At 38.6% G+C, this 19,659-nt stretch overlaps 1 non-coding gene across 1 annotated transcript; it reads left to right on the forward strand.

Annotated features, from left to right (window-relative positions):
* The first annotated feature begins 1,411 nt into the window (after positions 1 to 1,411).
* On the forward strand, positions 1,412 to 1,519 carry LOC112773467 (small nucleolar RNA R71). The gene has a single exon (XR_003188015.1). It is a non-coding gene; the product is annotated as a small nucleolar RNA R71 (small nucleolar RNA).
* Positions 1,520 to 19,659: the final 18,140 nt, after the last annotated feature.

Raw genomic sequence — 19,659 nt, forward strand, 5'->3', positions numbered from 1 at the left:
GGAAGGGTCTTCTAAGGATGATGGATTCATCCTCATCCTTCCCAATGTCTAGGATTATGAAATCAGCAGGGATGTAAAGGCCTTCAACCTTCACTAACACGTCCTCTACTTGTCCATAAGCCTGTTTTTTTGAGTTGTCTGCCATCTCTAATGAGATTCTAGCAGCTTGCACCTCAAAGATCCCTAGTTTCTCCATTACAGAGAGTGGAATTAAGTTTATTCCTGACCCCAGGTCACACAGAGCCTTCTCAAAGGTCATGGTGCCTATGGTACAAGGTATTAAGAATTTTCCAGGATCCTGTTTCTTTTGAGGTAATTTCTGCCTGTCCAATGCATTCAGTTCATTGGTGAGGAAGAGAGGTACATCTTCCCAAGTCTCATTACCAAATAATTTGGCATTCAGCTTCATGATTGCACCAATGTACTTGGCAACTTGCTCTTCAGTAATGTCTTCATTTTCTTCAGAAGAAGAGTACTCATCAGAGCTCATGAAGGGCAGAAGGAGGTTCAATGGAATCTCTATGGTTTCTAGATGAGCCTCAGATTCCTTTGGTTCGTCAAAGGGATACTCCTTATTGGTCACTGAACGCCCCAAGAGGTCTTCCTTACTGGGATTTATGTCCTCTCCCTCCCTTGTAGGTTCGGCCACACCATGTAAGGCTATGGCCTTGTACTCTCTTTTTAGATTTTCTTCTGTATTGCTTAGGAGAGTACTTGGAGGGATTTCAGTGACTCTTTTACTCAGCTGGCCCACTTGTGCCTCCAAATTCCTAATGGAGGACCTTGTTTCATTCATGAAACTCATAGTGGCCTTAGATAGATCAGAGACTATATTTGCTAAGCTAGATAGATTCTGCTCAGAATTCTCTGTCTGTTGCTGAGTGGATGATGGAAAAGGTTTGCTATTGCTAAACCTATTTCTTCCACCATTATTAAAGCCTTGTTGAGGCTTTTGTTGATCCTTCTATGAGAAATTTGGATGATTTCTCCATGAGGGATTATAGGTGTTTCCATAGGGTTCACCCATGTAATTCACCTCTGCTATTGCAGGGTTCTCAGGATCATAAGCTTCTTCTTCAGAAGATGCCTCTTTAGTACTATTGGATGATTCCTTCAATCCATTCAGACTATGAGAGATCATATTGACTTGCTGAGTCAATATTTTATTCTGAGCCAATATGGCATTTAAAGTATCAATTTCAAGAACTCCTTTCTTCTGAGGCGTCCCATTACTCACGGGATTCCTTTCAGAAGTGTACATGAACTGGTTATTTGCAACCATGTCAATGAGTTCTTGAGCTTCTGCAAGTATTTTCTTTAGGTGAATGGATCCACCTGCAGAATGGTCCAATGACATCTTTGATAATTTAGACAGACCATCATAGAATATATCCAGGATGATCCATTCTGAAAGCATGTCAGAAGGACACTTTTTGGTTAGTTCCTTGTATCTCTCCCAAGCTTCATAGAGGGATTTACCTTCCTTTTGTCTGAAGGTTTGAACATCCACTCTAAGCTTACTAAGCTTTTGAGGAGGAAAGAACTTGGCTAAGAAAGCCATGACCAGCTTATCCCAAGAGTCCAGGCTATCTTTAGGTTGAGAGTCCAACCATACTCTAGCTCTATCTCTTATAGCAAACGGGAAAAGCATAAGCCTGTAGACCTCGGGATCAATCCCATTAGTCTTAACAGTATCACAGATCTGCAAGAATTCAGTTAAGAACTGAAAAGGATCTTCTGATGGAAGTCCATGGAACTTGCAGTTCTGTTGCATCAGAGAAACTAACTGAGGTTTAAGCTCAAAGTTGTTTGCTCCAATGGCAGGAATTGAGATGCTTCTTCCATGTAAAATGGAATTTGGTGCAGTAAAGTCACCAAGCATCTTCCTTGCATTGTTATTATTTTCGGCCATGTCTCCTTCTTTTTCGAAATTTTCACTTAGATTTTCTCCAAAGAGTTGTGCTTTAGCTTCCCTTAGCTTCCTCTTCAGAGTCGTTTCAGGTTCAGGATCAGCTTCAACAAGAATGTTCTTATCCTTGTTTCTGCTAATATGAAAAAGAAGAAAACAGAAAAGAAAATATGGAATCCTCTATGTCACAGTATAGAGATTCTTTTATGTGAGTAGAAGAAGATATGAATAGAAGATGGAGAATCCAAACACAAGGGTGAGGAGTAAGTTCGAATTCTTAGATGAAGAGGAGTGTTAGTAAATAAATAAATAATTAGAAGGAGGTGAGAGAGAAGAATTTTTGAAAATTAAATAAATTAAAATAAAAATATTTTTGTTTTTAATTTGAAATTAAAATAAAATTCAAAAATTAGAAAAGAAATAAAATTAAAATAATTAGTTAATTAAAAAGGAATTTTGAAAAAGAGGAAGGTGATTTTCGAAAATTAGAGAGAGAGAATTAGTTAGGTAGTTTTGAAAAAGATATGATTGAAACAAAAAGATAGGATTGATTGAAAAAAGATTTGAAAATCAATTTAAAGAGATAAAAGGTTAGAAAATATTTTGAAATTGATTTTGAAAAAGATATGATTGAAAGATATGATTGAAAAATTTAATTTAAAAAAGATTTGAAAAGAAAATTAAACAGATTTGATTTTTGAAGTTAAAGTTGATTACTTGACTAATAAGAAACTAAAAGATATGATTTTAAAATTTAAAGATTGAACCTTTCTTAATAGGAAAGTAACAACTTGAAAAATTTTTGAATCAAAACATTAAATGCTAGTAGTAATTTCGAAAATTATAAAATAAAATAAGAAAAAGATTTTAAAAATTAATTTGAATATTTTCGAAAACATTAAAAGAAAAATGAAAAAGATTTCGAAAAATTTTAAAAAGGAATTCGAAAATATTAAAAGGAAATTGAAAAAGATTTGATTTTTGAAAAAGATTTGAAAAAAGATAGAATTTTTAAATAGAAAATTTGATTTGACTCATAAGAAATAACAAGATTTTAAAAATTTTTGAAAAAGTAAACTCAAATTTTCGAATTTGATGAGAAGAAAAAGGGAAAGATATTTTTTTTTTGAATTTTTAATGATGAAAGAGAAAAACATCAAAAAGACTCAATGCATGAAAATTCTGGATCAAAATATGTGATGCATGCAAGAATACTATGAATGTCAAGATGAACACCAAGAACTTATTTTTGAAAAATTTTCAAGAAAAGAAAACATGCAAGACACCAAACTTAAAAATTTTTATTCTTTATACATTAATGTTTCAAGAATGCATATGAAAAACAAGAAAAGACACAAAATAAGAAAATCTGAAGATCAAACAAGAAGACTGGCCAAGAACAACTTGAAGATCATGAAGAATGAAATGCATGAAATTTTCGAAAATAATTTTTTTTTAGAAAATTAAAAAGATGCAATTGACACCAAACTTAAAACTTGACTCTAGATTCAAACAAGAAACACAAAAATATTTTTGATTTTATGATTTTATAATTTTTTTTTATTTTCTAAAATTTATTTTTAGAAACACAAAAACAAGGACAAAATATTTGAAAAATTTTTGAAAACTTTTTGAAAACAAAACAAAAGTTGGAAGAAAAAGAACATTACCTAATCTGAGCAACAAGATGAACCGTCAGTTGTCCAAACTCGAACAATCCTCGGCAACGGCGCCAAAAACTTGGTGCACGAAATCGTGATCTTCAACAATGGTGCCAATGGCTTGGTGCTCTCAAACGTGAATCACACTTTGTCACAATTCCGCACAACTAACCAGCAAGTGCACTGGGTCGTCCAAGTAAAAAACCTTACGTGAGTAAGGGTCGATCCCACGGAGATTGTCGGCTTGAAGCAAGCTATGGTCACCTTGTAAATCTCAGTCAGGCGGATTTAGATAGTTATGGAGATTTGATAATCAAAACATAATTGAAATACAAACTAGGATAGAGATACTTATGTAATTCATTGGTGAGAATTTCAGATAAGCGTATAAAGATGCCTTTCGTTCCTCTGAACCTCTACTTTCCTGCTGTCTTCATCCAATCATTCCTACTCCTTTCCATGGCAAGCTTTATGTAGGGCATCACCGTTGTCAATGGCTACATCCCATCCTCTCTGTGAAAATGGTCCAATGCGCTGTCACTGCATGGCTAATCATCTGTCGATTCTCGATCATACTGGAATAGGATTTACTATCCTTTTGCGTTTGTCACTACGCCCAGCACTCGCGAGTTTGAAGCTCGTCACAGCCATCCCTTCCCAGATCCTACTCGGAATACCACAGACAAGGTTTAGACTTTCCGGATCTCAAGAATGGCCGTCCATGGGTTCTAACTTATACCACGAAGATTCTAATATCTCGGAATCGGTCCTCTGTATTAGATATCTAAGAGATACTCATTCTAGCTTGTTTGCATGTAGAACGGAAGTGTTTGTCAGGCACGCGTTCATAGGTGAGAATGATGATGAGCGTCACATAATCATCACATTCATCATGTTATTGGGTGCGAATGGATATCTTAGAGAAGGAATAAGCTTGAATTGAATAGAAAAATAGTAGTACTTTGTATTAATTCATGAGAAACAGCAGAGCTCCACACCTTAATCTATGGAGTGTAGAAACTCTACTGTTGAAAATACATAAGTGATAAGGTCCAGGCATGGCTAAATGGCCAGCCCCCAAAACGTGATCAAAGGATCAAAAGATAATCCAAAGATATAAATACAATAGTAAAAAGTCCTATTTATGCTAAACTAGTTACTAGGGTTTACAGAAATGAGTAAATGATGCAGAAATCCACTTCCGGGGCCCACTTGGTGTGTGCTTGTGCTGAGCATTGAGTTTTACACGTGTTGAGGCTTCTTTTGGAGTTGAACGCCACTTTGTATCCTGTTTCTGGCATTTAACTCCACTTTGCAACCTGTTTCTGGCGTTTAACTCCATAATGCAGCATGGAGCTGGCGTTGAACGCCAGTTTGCGTCATATAAACTCGGGCAAAGTATGAAGTATTATATATTTCTCGAAAGCCCTGGATGTCTAGTTTCCAACGCAATTGAGAGCGCGCCATTTGAAGTTCTGTAGCTCCAAAAAATCCACTTTGAGTGCAGGGAGGTCAGAATCCAACAGCATCTGCAGTCCTTCTTTAACCTCTGAATATGATTTTTACTCAAGTCCCTCAATTTCAGCCAGAAATTACCTGAAATCACAGAAAATACACAAACTCATAGTAAAGTCCAGAAATGTGAATTTTATTTAAAAACTAATAAAAATATACTAAAAACTAACTAAATTATACTGAAAACTATGTAAAAAACAATGCCAAAAAGCATATAAATTATCCGCTCATCAGAACCCTAACCCCATCGCGCCCCCATACCCCCCTTCTCTTTTCCTTCTCTGCAACTCCCTCCTCTGCAACCATCACCACCGCCGCACCACCCTCGACCACCCAGACCCGTCACGACGCCCACCCCCCTCTCCCCTTTCTCCCCTTCTTCTCTTCCCTCCCTTTCCACTCTCTTCCGCCACTGCCCCCCCCCCCCCGCGGCCAACCTCGGACCATCGTCTCCCACCTCCGCCGGCCACCACCACAACCCTCACCCCCTTCTTCTCAACCATAACCACCCCCCTCCACCATTAAACCCTACCCTAGCCCCCTGCCACCGCCCCTGCTCCACCACCGTGCCGCCGTGCTCCTCCCAGTGCCGCCGCACCACCACCACCACCATCTCTCTGCCCTCACCTCTATTTTTACACATACCAGGTTCCGCCGAACGCCAATTTCTCTATCACTTGTAGTTATTTGCTTATTTTTCAGATTATATTCGAATTAGGCTAGTTAGAGATGCATGTTTGTAGTGGATTCTAGGTGGTTAGGTAGCTAGGATGTGGTTAGTGGATTTAGGCCTGATAATTGTGCCGTTCTTGTTACTTGTTTTATCTATTTCACAATTCTAATTTTGCTGTAATGTTCATATTGTTCATACATTGTTCCTTGTTGCTGTTACACTGCTCTTTCATGTTCATGTTATTTGTGTCTATTTGCAGCTTTATTTCAATCCTTATGAAATGTTTTTCTTGTTTATTACCCGGGAACATCCAATTTTAGCCGGAATGCTGCCCAATTTTCTGCAAATTATTTTCATGTATTGAGTTTGGAGACTTACTGTTTTGCCTTACTTGGCTACAACCACACCAATGCATGCCTGCCCGGGCTAACATTCTTATTCCTTTTGATCCCCTAGTTAATAACTTGCACTATTGATGATTTCATATTAGTTTTGCAACTTTTCTATCCTTCTGAATTATCATCAATACACTGCAATTTTTGCTTGAATATGAGTTGATTATTGTTTAAATTTGTGAATTTATTGTTAACCAGGAAATTTTTTTTCATGCCCCCTTACTTTCACTTCCTTTTTACTAACTCACTGCTTTCCACTTTCTAACCTCTTTTTCCCTCCTAACCATTTTTTCCTTCAAACTTCTATTTTCGGTTTTTGCCTAACTACTTTAACTTTCTAACTCAAGGCATCATTATTGTTTTTCTTAATTAACATGAATTCTACTTATATTATATTTTGGACTGTGATTCTTCATCTCAAGATTTTTAACTCAAATACAGTCTATAATGCACATATACTTAACTCATTTCATAATTCTACTGCTCTTTTGCCACTATGTGCTTATATTGCTATTATTCTATTTGGCTACTTGTTTTGCTGCTTTTGTTCTTCAATTATATCCTGGAATTTATGCTTTTTAGGATGTTTGACCCTTAGCGCAAAGGAAAAGGCAAAGCAACCACTAGCAAAAGGAAAAGAGACGAATCCTCTATGTCTATCCTGGACATTATGCATGATGACTCTTGGCGGAAAAAGCACTTTACCCCGCAGGAGAAGGCTGACCAGCTCCTCACTGCCACAGACCCGGTAAAATTTGCAAACAGATACTGTGAGCTGAAGTATCCAGTGTTTGCCACCTCCAGGAACCTGTACCTGGAGAGAACTCTAAAAATTCCAGAAGAACTATAGCAGTACACCTCCGATCAGATCAAACAGAGAGGCTGGTTCTTCTTGGAAAGGAACTTGACAGAAGTCAATGCTTCTTGGGTCCGAGAGTTTTACTACAACTATTTCAAGACTTCCCTGGATGCAGTGCACCTCAGAGGGAAACAGATATTGGTAACTGAGGAAGCTATTGAGGACATCCTCCACCTTCTGCATAAGTCAGATCAGCCTGACGGTTACCATCAGGCTGAAGAGGATATGTGCTTTATGAGATTTGCTGAGATGCTGTCAAGCAGAGAATAGCCCTTGATCCTACTGTACCATGGGTCATGGGAAAGAATACAGCAATGCCTAAGGGAATCAAGCTGATGTATCTGAATAATGAGGCTCGGCTCTGAAACCAGATCCTGAGCAATTATGTTATGCCGAGCACTCATGAGACGGAGCTGCCCACTGCTATGATCACCCTCATCTGGTGTGTGATGGAGGGTAAGGACCTGTATCTTCCACGATTCATCCGGTATTACATGGCCAGGGTCCATGTCAGAGGCACTCTCCTTTTCCCTTATCTGATTACCCATCTCGGTCGTCGAGCTGACGTGCCTTGGGAGCTTGCTGATGAGAAGCCACCTGCTGCAGACTGCAAGAAGATTATCCCTCACAGCAGGAAGTTTCAGGCTTTAGGTTATAAACCCCCATTCCTCACCGCTTCTAATGAGGCAGCCACACCTTCCACTGCCCCTTCTTCATCCACTGCTGCACCAGCTACCGCCACTGCACCTCCACCTGCCTCAGAGCCCATTTACCACCTTGTGCACCGCCTATTTCAGCACCTAGACCAGATGGAGTGTCGCAACCAGTGGCAATATGAGAGATCTGAGTGTCGCAACAAGCGACGCTATGAGCATTTAAAGTTGTTAATCCGCACTGGTCACCATGACATTCCCTCTGAGCCTGATACACCATCAGAGCCATCTGAGGAGGAGGCGGACAAGCATGAGGAGAAGACACATGCACAGAGAGAGGCTGAGCAGGCAGGACCAGAGCAGGCTGCACCACAACATGAGGAGCCACACCAGATTCAGGCTGCAGACCCAGAGATTCCTCTACAGTCAGCGCCTCCACTGCAGCAGATAGATCCTCCTACACTTATCCAGTCTGCAGATCTTCAGGCCACCTCAGAGACTCCAGCAGCCCATGCTTCTGGTGATGACACTCCTTCACACCCAGCTTGAGTGAGCATCGAGGACGATGCTATATTTTAAGTGTGGGGAGGTCGCTATCCCTAGCCTATCTTTTTGGTGAACCACTACAGACTTTTTTTTATCTTATTTTGTTTATTTTTCTGTATTTGTATCTTTATTTTTATTTTTCAGTACTTGCACATTGTTCTTTTGCTGTATTTTTACTTTATTTCCGCATTTTATACTTTAGTTTATATCTTAGACATTTAGTTTAGTTTGCAATTCTAAACTTATTGGTTATAGAATATGTGGATTCATTAGTATAGTTTACCCTTTTAGCATATGATAGTTTGGTTTAATTGAAAATAAAAGAAGTAATCTGAAAATTTTAGTAAATTAAAACAATCCACACACCTTTTATACATAGCATTACATGTTATTTAGTTAACAACATTTCATCAAGGAGGAGCACTAAGATTTTAAGGGCCACCCTAAAATTTACATTGAGAATAATGGGAACTCTTATTTTCTACTTGCATGACATGTATAACTGATATATGATTTTTGAGCTGGAGAATACACAGCCTGTGAGTTTTGAGCTTAATTGTATGGTTACATTCAAATCATAAATTTCATTCCTGTGTGTTTTGCCCTTCTTTTTCATTCTGATGTTCTTTACTTTGTTTTAATCTATATGTCCAATATAGAATATAGATACATACCAAGAGATGATTGAGGCCATCGTTTGAATTTTTTCTCACTTATCCCAAATTAGCCTACCTTTTACATCACCCTTGTTAGCCCCCTTGAGCTTTTTAATCCCCTATTGTTCTATAAACCACATTACTAGCCTTAAGCAGAAAAACAAAATAAAAATTCCAAGTTGAATCTTTGGTTTGCTTAAGATAGAAATTATGTATTATTTAAGTGTGGGAAATCTTATGGGAACATGGGATGATAGAAACAAAGTAGGGATTTAAATTGTTATTTCAGAAATTTGGGAAGCATGCTCATGTGAAATCAAAATAATTAAATTACCATGTGTATAAAAAAATAATAAATAAATAAATAAATTTTCACTATTTAAATAAAGGGGATACAAATTTCTCCAATTGCAAAATAAAAAGAATCAGTGCACATGGGACAAAATTAAATTTAATGCATGACTTTGCAATACAAAGTGGGAAAATTTGGGCAAATAGGTTAAGAAACTTTGATTTATATAAAGTATGTATGTTAGGTGAGATCTTAGACTAATCAAGGATTCACTTATTAGCTAACTTAGCCTTATACATATACCCTTACCTTTACCTTGGCCCCATTACAACCTTGAATAAGACCTCATGATTTTTGTATGTCTGTATTCCATAATTGTTGATTGGTTAGATGAAGAACAAAGTTATAGGAAGTAAGGATAGAAAAAAAATAGAGTGAATAACCCAATAAACACTGAGTGACTAGAGAGTAAACACAAAATCCAGTTAAGGTTCAATAGCTCATCACCATATATCTCTACTTAATTGTTAAATGTCTTGCAAGTTTGTAAAATACTTTTACCCATCTCAATTGTAAAAGTGCTTTAACATTATCTAAGGTTTGGCTATGCATATATGATTCCTTGAGGATATGAATTAATTTAACTACATGTAAGCTTTATATACAAGTGAATAACAACTAGAATTGCATGACTCATTTAGGTAGTTTGCATTTAGAATAGAATGCATTGCATGAGATTCCACCACTTTAACCTTACCTTATTATTTATCTTGGATTTAGCATGAGGACATGCTATTGTTTAAGTGTGGGGAGGTTGATAAACCCATATTTTATGATGTATTTTGTGCTCAATTTAAGTGATTTATTCAATCCTTCACCCACTTATTCATGTAATTTGCATGGTTTTACTTTTCCTTCCTTATTATGTGATATATGTGAAAAACATGTTTCCTATGCTTTAGAAATATTAAAATTAATCATCCTTTATTACCATTCGATGCCGTGATTTGTGTGTTGAGTGCTTTCAGGCTTTAAAGGGCAGGAATGACTTAAAGGATGGAAAGGAAACATACAAAAATGGAAGGAAAGCACAAAAATGGAGTTTTGAAGAAAAGGGCAGCGACGCGAACGCATGGACGAAGCGGCCGCGTGCCCAGCGCGAAAAGGCAGCGACGCGAATGCGTGATTGACGCGGATGCGTGCCTTGAGCAGAACGCAAATGACGCGTACGCGTGACTGAAGCGAACGCTTGACAAGGAAAACTCCCAGATGACGCAACCGCGTGACCCACGCGGACGCGTGACAGACACCACGCACCAGAAACTGCAGAAAACGCCCACAGCGGTTTCTGAAGCCCTTTTGGCCCAGATCCAAGTCCAGAAAACAAAAATTAGAGGTTATAAGGTGGGGGAATGCATCCATTCAGGGAGGAAGCCCTGGGATTATTCACTTTTCATAATTTAGATGTAGTTTTTAGAGAGAGAGGTTCTCTCCTCTCTCTTAGGTTTTAGGATTAGGATTCCTCTTAAAGGAATTAGGATTTCTTATTATTTCAACTTACTATTTCAACTTCCTCTCATGTTCAATATTCCTTTAACTTTATATTTCTCTTTTACTTCCAGATACTTTAATGCTTTTATTTAATTACTTATGTTGCCAAATTGGCTTATGAACCATTCATGTTAGAATTTTCTTTATTTGATATAAATTGAGATATTTCAGATTTATGATTCTTATTTAGCTTTTTATATTCTTGGCTTTAATTGATTAACTGGAGGCTCTTGAGTTATCAAACTTATCGTGATTGTTAATTGTTATTTTGCTAATTGAATTGAATTCCACTAACTCTAGTCTTTCCTTAGGAGTTGGCTAGGACTTGGGAATCTAACTAATTAGTCCACTTGACTTTCCTTTGCTTTCGTAAAGGTTAACTAAGTGGGATTAAACTTAATTCACATAAAGATAACTAGGATAGGACTTTCGAATTTTCATACCTTGCCAAGAGTTTTATTAGATATTAATTTATTAATTCCTGCAATTTATTTTCCTTGTTCAAACATTTCAAAACCGAAAAACACTGTATTTCATAACTAATAATAAGAACACCTCCCTGCAATTCCTTGAGAAGACGACCCGAGGATTGAATACTTCGGTTTATAAATTTTATTGGGTTTGTTACTTGTGACAACCAAAACGTTTGTAAGAAAGGATGATTGCTCGGTTTAGAAACTATACTTGCAACGAGAATTTATTTTGAATTCTAAATCGTCAATCATTCGTTCTTCACGCGTCGATGGCAAAAACCCCTACTCACGCGTGCGCGTGCATGGTGCATGCGTGTGGCCCTCAATTCTCGAAAAGCTTATTTCTTCATGAATTCTCCCTTTTGTATGCTTTTCTCTTCAATTATTCCATCCAATACTTGCCTTATGGACCTGAAATCACTCAACAAACACATCAAGGCATCGAATGGAATTAAAGTGAATTAAAATCACCAATTTAAGGGCCTAAAAAGCATGTTTTTACTCTTAAGCAAAATTTAAAGGAGAATTACAAAACCATGCTATTTCATTGAATAAATGTGGGAAAAGGTGATAAAATCCCCTAAAATAAGCACAAGATAAACCACAAAATTGGGGTTTATCAATAAGATAAGTTAGTTATCTTATCTTATCTTTGGGTGAAGTCTCCTTATCTCTTAGGGGAACCGCCTTTATCTTTCTAGGCTTTAGCTTCCTTTAGATTGGGCTGTATCCCTTCGTTTGGGCCTGCTTTGGGCTTCCTATGTCGATTTGGCCGAACTCTTTTAAAGAAAAAGTCACGGGACCTGACCTGAAAAGGTCGGTTGCTTTGTCTTCAATCAATCCAAGTCGGGTAGCTCGACCCAGGGTATGGACAGTGCCCCTGCTTGAGCTCGACTTTTCCCTTAAAGTCATGTCCTTTAGATTTTGACCCTTTTGTGGAAATCGAGCTCGAGCATTTTGCCTGGGGTTGATCTCTGGTATGACTCCTGCTGGGACTTGAATGCGGAGCATTTTCTTTCTTTATCCCTCTTTAATTGTTGTGCTTTGGGAACGTGCAAGGGTTAAATGCCCATCAACTCCTCTTTTGTCGTTCCCTTCTTTCCCTCTTTCAATTCATTTTGAATTTTTACGCCTCATCTTTTCAGTTTCTCCTCTCCTTTCTCTTTGCTTTCACTCGCTACTGTACTTCGTTCCTCTACCCTCTGTTTTTGCGTCTTCACGCTTGTCTCTTTCCTTGCTTCGAAAGTGATTGTTGGTGTGGATTCGTCGCTGTTTCTTCTTGATCCTCGCTTGTTTCTTCTTCCTCTACAAGTTGGTATTTTCTTCCCCTTTTATGTTTTCGATACTCGCCTTCTTGCATGTCTTGTACTGTTGCATGTGATTTTCACTAATTTTGTCTCTGAGAACCTTGACCCTTTCGAAAAAAGATTGTGTATTTCTTTTCGGCATTTTGTTTTCACGATTTCCTGAAAAAAGCTTGCATCTTTGTGGTGATCCCTGCACTCTTTTGATGTGATGTATGCCTGGTAATTTTTGCTTCCTTAGGGTTTTATTGTTTGTTGCAATTTCTATCTTCCTTTTGTGGTTGTATCCCCCTGATCAAAGTCTTGCTTTTTTGCGAATTTGTTGGTAGATTGAGTTTATAGCTTTTGGAAGCTTTTTGTAGCTTTGATGATAAAATGTCAGTACGAAAGGTTGTAACTTTGATGCTTTTTCGTTGGTGATGATGACTTTCTTGCTGTTTTGTGTGGAGTGTTGCCAGAGAAGGACTGTATTTTCTTGTTGTGAGATGTTAAGGGATAGACTTGTCGATTTTTTTCTTTCTGGGTTCTTGCCTTGTTACTGCCTTCAAAGGGGTGCCCCTGGATTTTGGTGTGAGTCCTTAGGTTTCCCTTTTACTGCCGTGTCTGAGTCTTGATGTTCACATGTTTTTGTACGAGTTGTTTCCATATTTGCCCGAGTTGTTTGGTAGTAACCCATTTTTCTTTTTCTTACTAAAGGAATAGTTGACCTATGTCTTCTCGCAAAAACATTGTTGAAATGTCTACTAAGATCCCGGATGGCATGTCTAACTGGCTGGATTCCATAGTTTTGATGTGTGTTACTGTGGCTGATCTTGAGTATTGCGTGCGACTTAGGAGGCACCATAGAATTTGTAGTAATAGGGATCAGGAGAAAAATTATGAGTTGGTGTCACGTGACACTGAGGAGAGGGTTAGTTTTCCTCCTCTGACTCAAGAGGAACGTCCTTTTTTCTATGCTTAAGACTACTTCTTCAGTCAATTGAACATTACCATTTCTTTTACCCCTTTTGAGACCGATCTGTTGTGGTCTTGTAATGTAGCCCCTTCTAGCTCCATCCGAACTCATGGGGTTTCATAAAAATCTTCCAGTTGTTATGTCAAGAATGTAGTAGTGGCTAGGTATTCTTGGAAAAGTCTGGATGAGGTCGAGCAGGCCTTTGTGAATGTATTAGAGGAGAACTGGGGCAAGCCTCCTCATCTCAACACGAAGAGGTTTCTTGGGGATCATTCCCTTCTTCCTGCTGAACTGGGTAGTGGCTGACTTCTTTTTAGCTTTTGTTTGTTTATTGGTGTTGTCGGTTTATCCCTTTCTTATTTGTAACTGGACTTCATTGTTTTCCTTTTTCAGAGATGGTGAAGTCTATGGATTCTATGAAGCACTTCCGTAGGGCTAAAAAAGCAACAGCTGCTCAGAACATCTCGGCCAAGGCCACAGAGGGAGAGCCTTCTCAGGTGCCTCCAAAGAAACCAACATCGGGTGCTTCTAGGCCGAGGAAGGTTATTCCCACTCCTCAGGTCCGGACTGTCCCCTTAGATCCAGTTCGACCATTTTCTGGTGCTGCTTCCTCCCCCACTGCGGCTGGACCTCCTTCAAAAAGGTAAAAAACTGTTGGTCCTCATAACCTAGATGCCCAGGATTTTGATGCTGTAGAGTTTGTTGATGAGCAGATCGCTCCTTATGGCCAACTTCCCATAGATGATGTTTCCATCCTTCGCCACTTGGATTTCATTACCCATAATAGTGTTCGGATGGCCCATATGGGTGCAGCCTTGTTCTGCACTGTCCAAGGGTCTCCAGTCCATGCGACGAAGGCTTTTATAGAGGATGCTAAATCAGAATTTGATAGGATCAAGGGGTTGAAGGATGAGCTTGATGCTAGGGTGGCCAAATTGGAATTGGATTTGGAGAAGGAGAAGTCGCGGGCTCAGCTGCTGAGGCTGCTGCCAACCTGGCTAGGGAAACGGCAAAAAACTATAAGGAGAGCTATACCCGCAATTATGCCGAGCTGTTGGAGTTGAGGAAGAGGCTTGATTCTACCCAAGCAGATTACACCGATCTCCAGGGTCACCTGGTAGATACTGTGATGGGGGCTTATGAAAATTTAAAAGCCCAAGTCTGAGTTCTTGCCCCTGAGCTCGACCTGACTCTCTTCAGCTTGGATAATGTGGTGGAGGATGGAAACATAGTTCCTGCCCCGGATGATGAAGATGACGGACCTCCCCCTGCACCGCCAGCCAAGGCTTCTGCAGCCACGACTTCTTCAACCTGCTGAGGTCGACCATCCTGAACCAGATCCCGATTGTCAGATTCTTAATCGGGAGGATGGGACTGTGGACGCCACCCCTATGAAGATCGTTCCTCCTCCTTCAGCTATGGATGCTACTACTGGGGAAACTTTGGACCCCTTATGATTTCTTTGTTTTATCTGTAAAGCCCGATTTGTGGGCTTTTGAACACTATTTTTGTACCTTGTGATATGGTAGACTTTTTGACCTTAGCTGCTTCTATGCAAATTTTATTTTGAAAAAACAAAACACTTTCAAAATCTGAGGCTGCCACTTAAGTAGCTCTTTGAGTCTTTTAATGTTTTATTTTCATGAGTATATTTCTCTGATATACTGTTCATGCTTTTGCAACTTCTGTAGATCTTTATAGAGTGTTGGTACATCTACTGTCCAACCTCTTTTTGATTAGATCTTTGTTTAGTCCGTCCTCTGTTTGGGTTGACCTTCGGGGCTAACTTGTTCGACAACTTTTTAGTGTTCTGGTAGAACCTTTTTAGTTTGTCTGAACAATTGTGATAGCCTTTGTCGTGGAACGTGAATTTTTGGGCGGAGCTATGTCCCTTTTAGCACACGCTTTTTGTTGGTCCGACTTTTCTTGTTGATCCGAGCTGTAGCTTTCGCTGGTCCGACAAGAGAAGTCGGACCAATCTGTAGCTTTCGCTGGTTCGTCTGTAGCTTTCGTTGGTCCGACTTCTTTTGTCGATCCAAGCTAAGTTATTTTTAGTATTCCATTTTTAGTTAGACCTCGTCAAGCCACTTTTTTTGGATTACTTTTTATAACTTCTTGCATTAATCTATTTTTATCACTTTCACCTTGCCGATCATTGTTGTAATCGGGTGATGAATTTGGTTTTCATCTTGCTGACCTTATCGAAATCGGGCGTGAATTTGGTTCTCATCTTGCCGACCTTGTCGAGATCGGGCGATGAGTTTGGTTTTCATCTTTGCCGACCTTGTCGAAATCGGCCGATGAATTTGGTTTTCATCTTTGCCAACCTTGTCAAAATCAGGCGATGAATTTTTGCGCTCAGATTAATGCATCTTGGTAGAAAACTTTTGAATCTAAAAAACTTTATTCAAGTAGAAAAATAGGCATATAGATAGGAATATATACATATGAGTGCTTACCCTTCTAAGTTGGGCAATTCTGTAGATCTTGGCTTGGCGCCTCATTAAAAAACCTTTTCAGGAAAAAGAGTGCACCTTGACCTAAGATCTTTATTTCTTTCTAACTATAGTACCTTCTTAGGTGACCTTGGTAGCTCTCGTCCCTCGAGGCCGGACACCTTGTAGTAGCCTTTCCCAGTACCTCTACAACTCGGTAAGGTCCTTTCCAGTTAGGTACTAGCTTCCCTTCTCCTGACCGACCTGCTCCGATATCATTTCAGATTAGGATGAGATCGTTGTGGGCGAAGTTTCACTGAATTACCCTTTGATTGTACCTTAAAGTCATTCGTCGGTTTAACGCTTCCTCTCTAATCTGAGCTCTTTCTTGGACTTCTAGAAGTAGGTCGAGTTCTTCCCGTTGATTTTGGGAGTTGGCTGATGAGCGGATAATTTATACGCTTTTTGGCATTATTTTTTAGTATGTTTTTAGTATAGTTTAGTTAGTTTTTATTATGTTTTTACTAGTTTTTATTCAAAAATCACATTTCTGGACTTTACTATGAGTTTGTGTATTTTTCTATGATTTCAGGTATTTTCTGGCTGAAATTGAGGGACCTGAGCAAAAATCTGATTCAGAGGCTGAATAATGGACTGCAGATGCTGTTGGATTCTGACCCTCCTGCACTCAAAATGGATTTTCTCGAGCTACAGAAGCCCAATTGGTGCGCTCTCAATTGCTTTGGAAAGTAGACATCATGGGCTTTCCAGCAATATATAATAGTCCATATTTTGCCCGAGTTTTGATGACGTAAACTGGCGTTTGAACGCCAACTTTCTACCCGATTCTGGCGTTAAACGCCAGAACTGGCATAAAAAATGGAGTTTAACCCCAAACTGGCACAAAAGCTAGCATTTAACTCCAAGAAAAGTCTCTACATGTGAAAACTTCAATGCTCAGCCCAAGCACACACCAAGTGGGCCCCGGAAGTGGATTTCTACACTAACTATTCTGGCTTACTCATTTTCTGTAACCCTAGGTCACTAGTTCATTATAAAAACCACTTTTAGATATCCATTTTGTACCTCATGACAATTTACATTCGAACTTGTATCTTCTACGGCATGAGTCTCTAAACCCCATGGTTGGGGGTGAGGAGCTCGGATGTGTTTTGATGAATTAATGCAATTGCTACTGTTTTCCATTCAATCAAGCTTGTTTCTCTTCTAAGATATTCACTAGCACTTCAACTTGATGAATGCGATGATCCGTGACACTCGTCACCATTCTCAACCTATGAATGCGTGCCTGACAACCACCTCCGTTCTACTTTAGATTGAGTGCATATCTCTTAGCCTCCTGATTCAAATCAGAGTCCTCGTGGTATAGGCTAGAATTATTGGCAGCCATTCTTGAGATCCGGAAAGTCTAAACCTTGTTTGTGGTATTCCGAGTAGGATCTGGGAAGGGATGACTGTGACGAGCTTCAAACTCGCGAGTGCTGGGCCTAGTGACAGACGCAAAAGGATCAATGGATGCTATTCCAACATGAGTGAGAACCGACAGATGATTAGCCGTGCGGTGACAGCACATTTGGACCATTTTCACTGAGAGGACGGATGGTAGCCATTGACAACGGTGATCCACCAACATACAGCTTGCCATGGAAGGAGCCTTGCGTGCATGAAGAAGAAGACAGTAAGAAAGCAGAGATTCAGAAGACAAAGCATCTCCAAAACCTCCACCTGTTCTCCATTACTGAATCACAAGTATTCTTTATTTCATGTTGTTTATTTTTCATAAATACAATCACTCTCATCATTATTCTCCTGACTAAGATTTACAAAATATCCATAGCTTGCTTCAAGCTGACAATCTCCGTGGGATCGACCCTTACTCACGTAAGGTATTACTTGGACGACCCAGTGCACTTGCTGGTTAGTTGTGCGGAATTGTGAAAAGTGTGAATCACAATTTCGTGCACCAAGTTTTTGGCGCCGTTGCCGGGGATTGTTCGAGTTTGGACAACTGACGGTTTATTTTGTTGCTTAGATTAGGAATAATTTATCTTTGTTGGTTTAGAGTCACTAAATTTGAGTCTTTTATTTGAGTTCAATTTTATATTTTAAGTTTGGTATCAATTACATGTTTCTATTTTTCTTTCAATTTTTTTCGAATTATTAGTGTCCAAAATATAAAAATTTTTAAGTTTGGTGTCCTATGTGTCCTTATTTTCTTAAAAATTTTCAAAATTTGTTCTTGGTGTTCATCTTGACATTCAAAATTTTTCTGTTTGTTTTCTTTGTTTTGATCTAAAAAGTTCTAAGTTTGGTGTCTTTTTATTGTTTTTCTCTTTCTTCATTAAATTCAAAATATCTTTTCCTTTATTTTAATTAAATTTTTTATTTTTACTTTTTAAAAAAAAATTAGATTCTTATTTTTTTTATTCTGTCTTATCTTAGTCTTAAGCTGTAAAATCATATCTTTAATTTTAAAACATATCTTTTTCGAAACTCCCTAACCACTTTCTCTCTCTTCAATTTTCGAAAATCATATCCAAGGTTTTTCAAATTTTCTTAATTAATCAATTATTTTAGTTTTCGAAACTTTTATTTATTTTCTATTTATTTTATTTTATTTTATTCGGTTGCTTTTAATTAAATAAAATAAAAATAAAAATATAATTTATTTGCAATTCATATCAATTCCCTTTTATCCATCATGGACATAAGTGGAAATGAACAGTCCAGAAGGACTCTGGGGTCATTTGCTAACCCCATTACAACTGCATATGGGAGTAGCATCTGTATACCTCCCATCAAAGCAAGCAGTTTTGAGCTAAATCCTCAGCTCATCATCATGGTGTAGCAAAATTGCCAGTATTCCGGTCTTCCACAGGAAGAACCTTCTGAGTTTCTAGCACAGTTCTTACAAATTGCTGACACAGTACGTGATCAAGAAGTGGATCAGGATGTCTACAGATTATTACTGTTTCCATTTGCTGTAAAAGATCAAGTTAAGAGGTGGTTAAATAACCAACCCACAGCAAGCATAAAGACATGGAAACAGTTATTAGACAAATTCCTGAATCAATTTTACCCTCCAAAAAGGATGACACAGCTAAGGCTGGACATCCAAGGCTTTAAACATGCGGATCATGAATCCCTTTACAATGCCTGGGAGAAGTACAGAGGGATGCTAAGGAAATGCCCCTCTGAAATGTTTTAAGAGTGGGTACAGTTAGACATCTTTTACTATAGGCTTACAGAAAGAGCTCAAATGTCTCTAGACTACTCAGCTGGTGGATCTGTACACATGAGAAAGACGATTGAAGAGGCTTAAAAACTCATAGATACGGTTGCTAGAAATCAACATCTGTACTCAAGTAGTGAATCCTCCATAAAAGAAGAGGCTAGGACAGTAACTACTGATCCTAGTCCTCAGGAACAGATTGTTGAACTTAATCAGCAATTACTTTTTATAACAAAACAATTAGCAGAATTTAAAGAGATGTTCCAAGACACTAAAAATGCTAACAAAAATGTGGAAGCACAATTGAATCAGACAAGACAGCAACTATCTAAACAGATAACAGAAGAATGCCAAGCTGTTCAACTAAGGAGCGAGAAGACATTGAATAATTCAGCTTAAAGTAGCAGAAAGTCAAGAAAGGAACAACTGACAGAGGATGACAAAACCACTGCCCAAATTCCCTCTGAAGACAGCAAGAGCCCAGAGAGGAATAATTCTGGCGCTCAAACGCCAGAAAAGGGTGAAAGAT

This window comes from Arachis hypogaea, chromosome 18, assembly GCF_003086295.3.
Source record: "Arachis hypogaea cultivar Tifrunner chromosome 18, arahy.Tifrunner.gnm2.J5K5, whole genome shotgun sequence".
Taxonomy (NCBI): domain Eukaryota; kingdom Viridiplantae; phylum Streptophyta; class Magnoliopsida; order Fabales; family Fabaceae; genus Arachis; species Arachis hypogaea.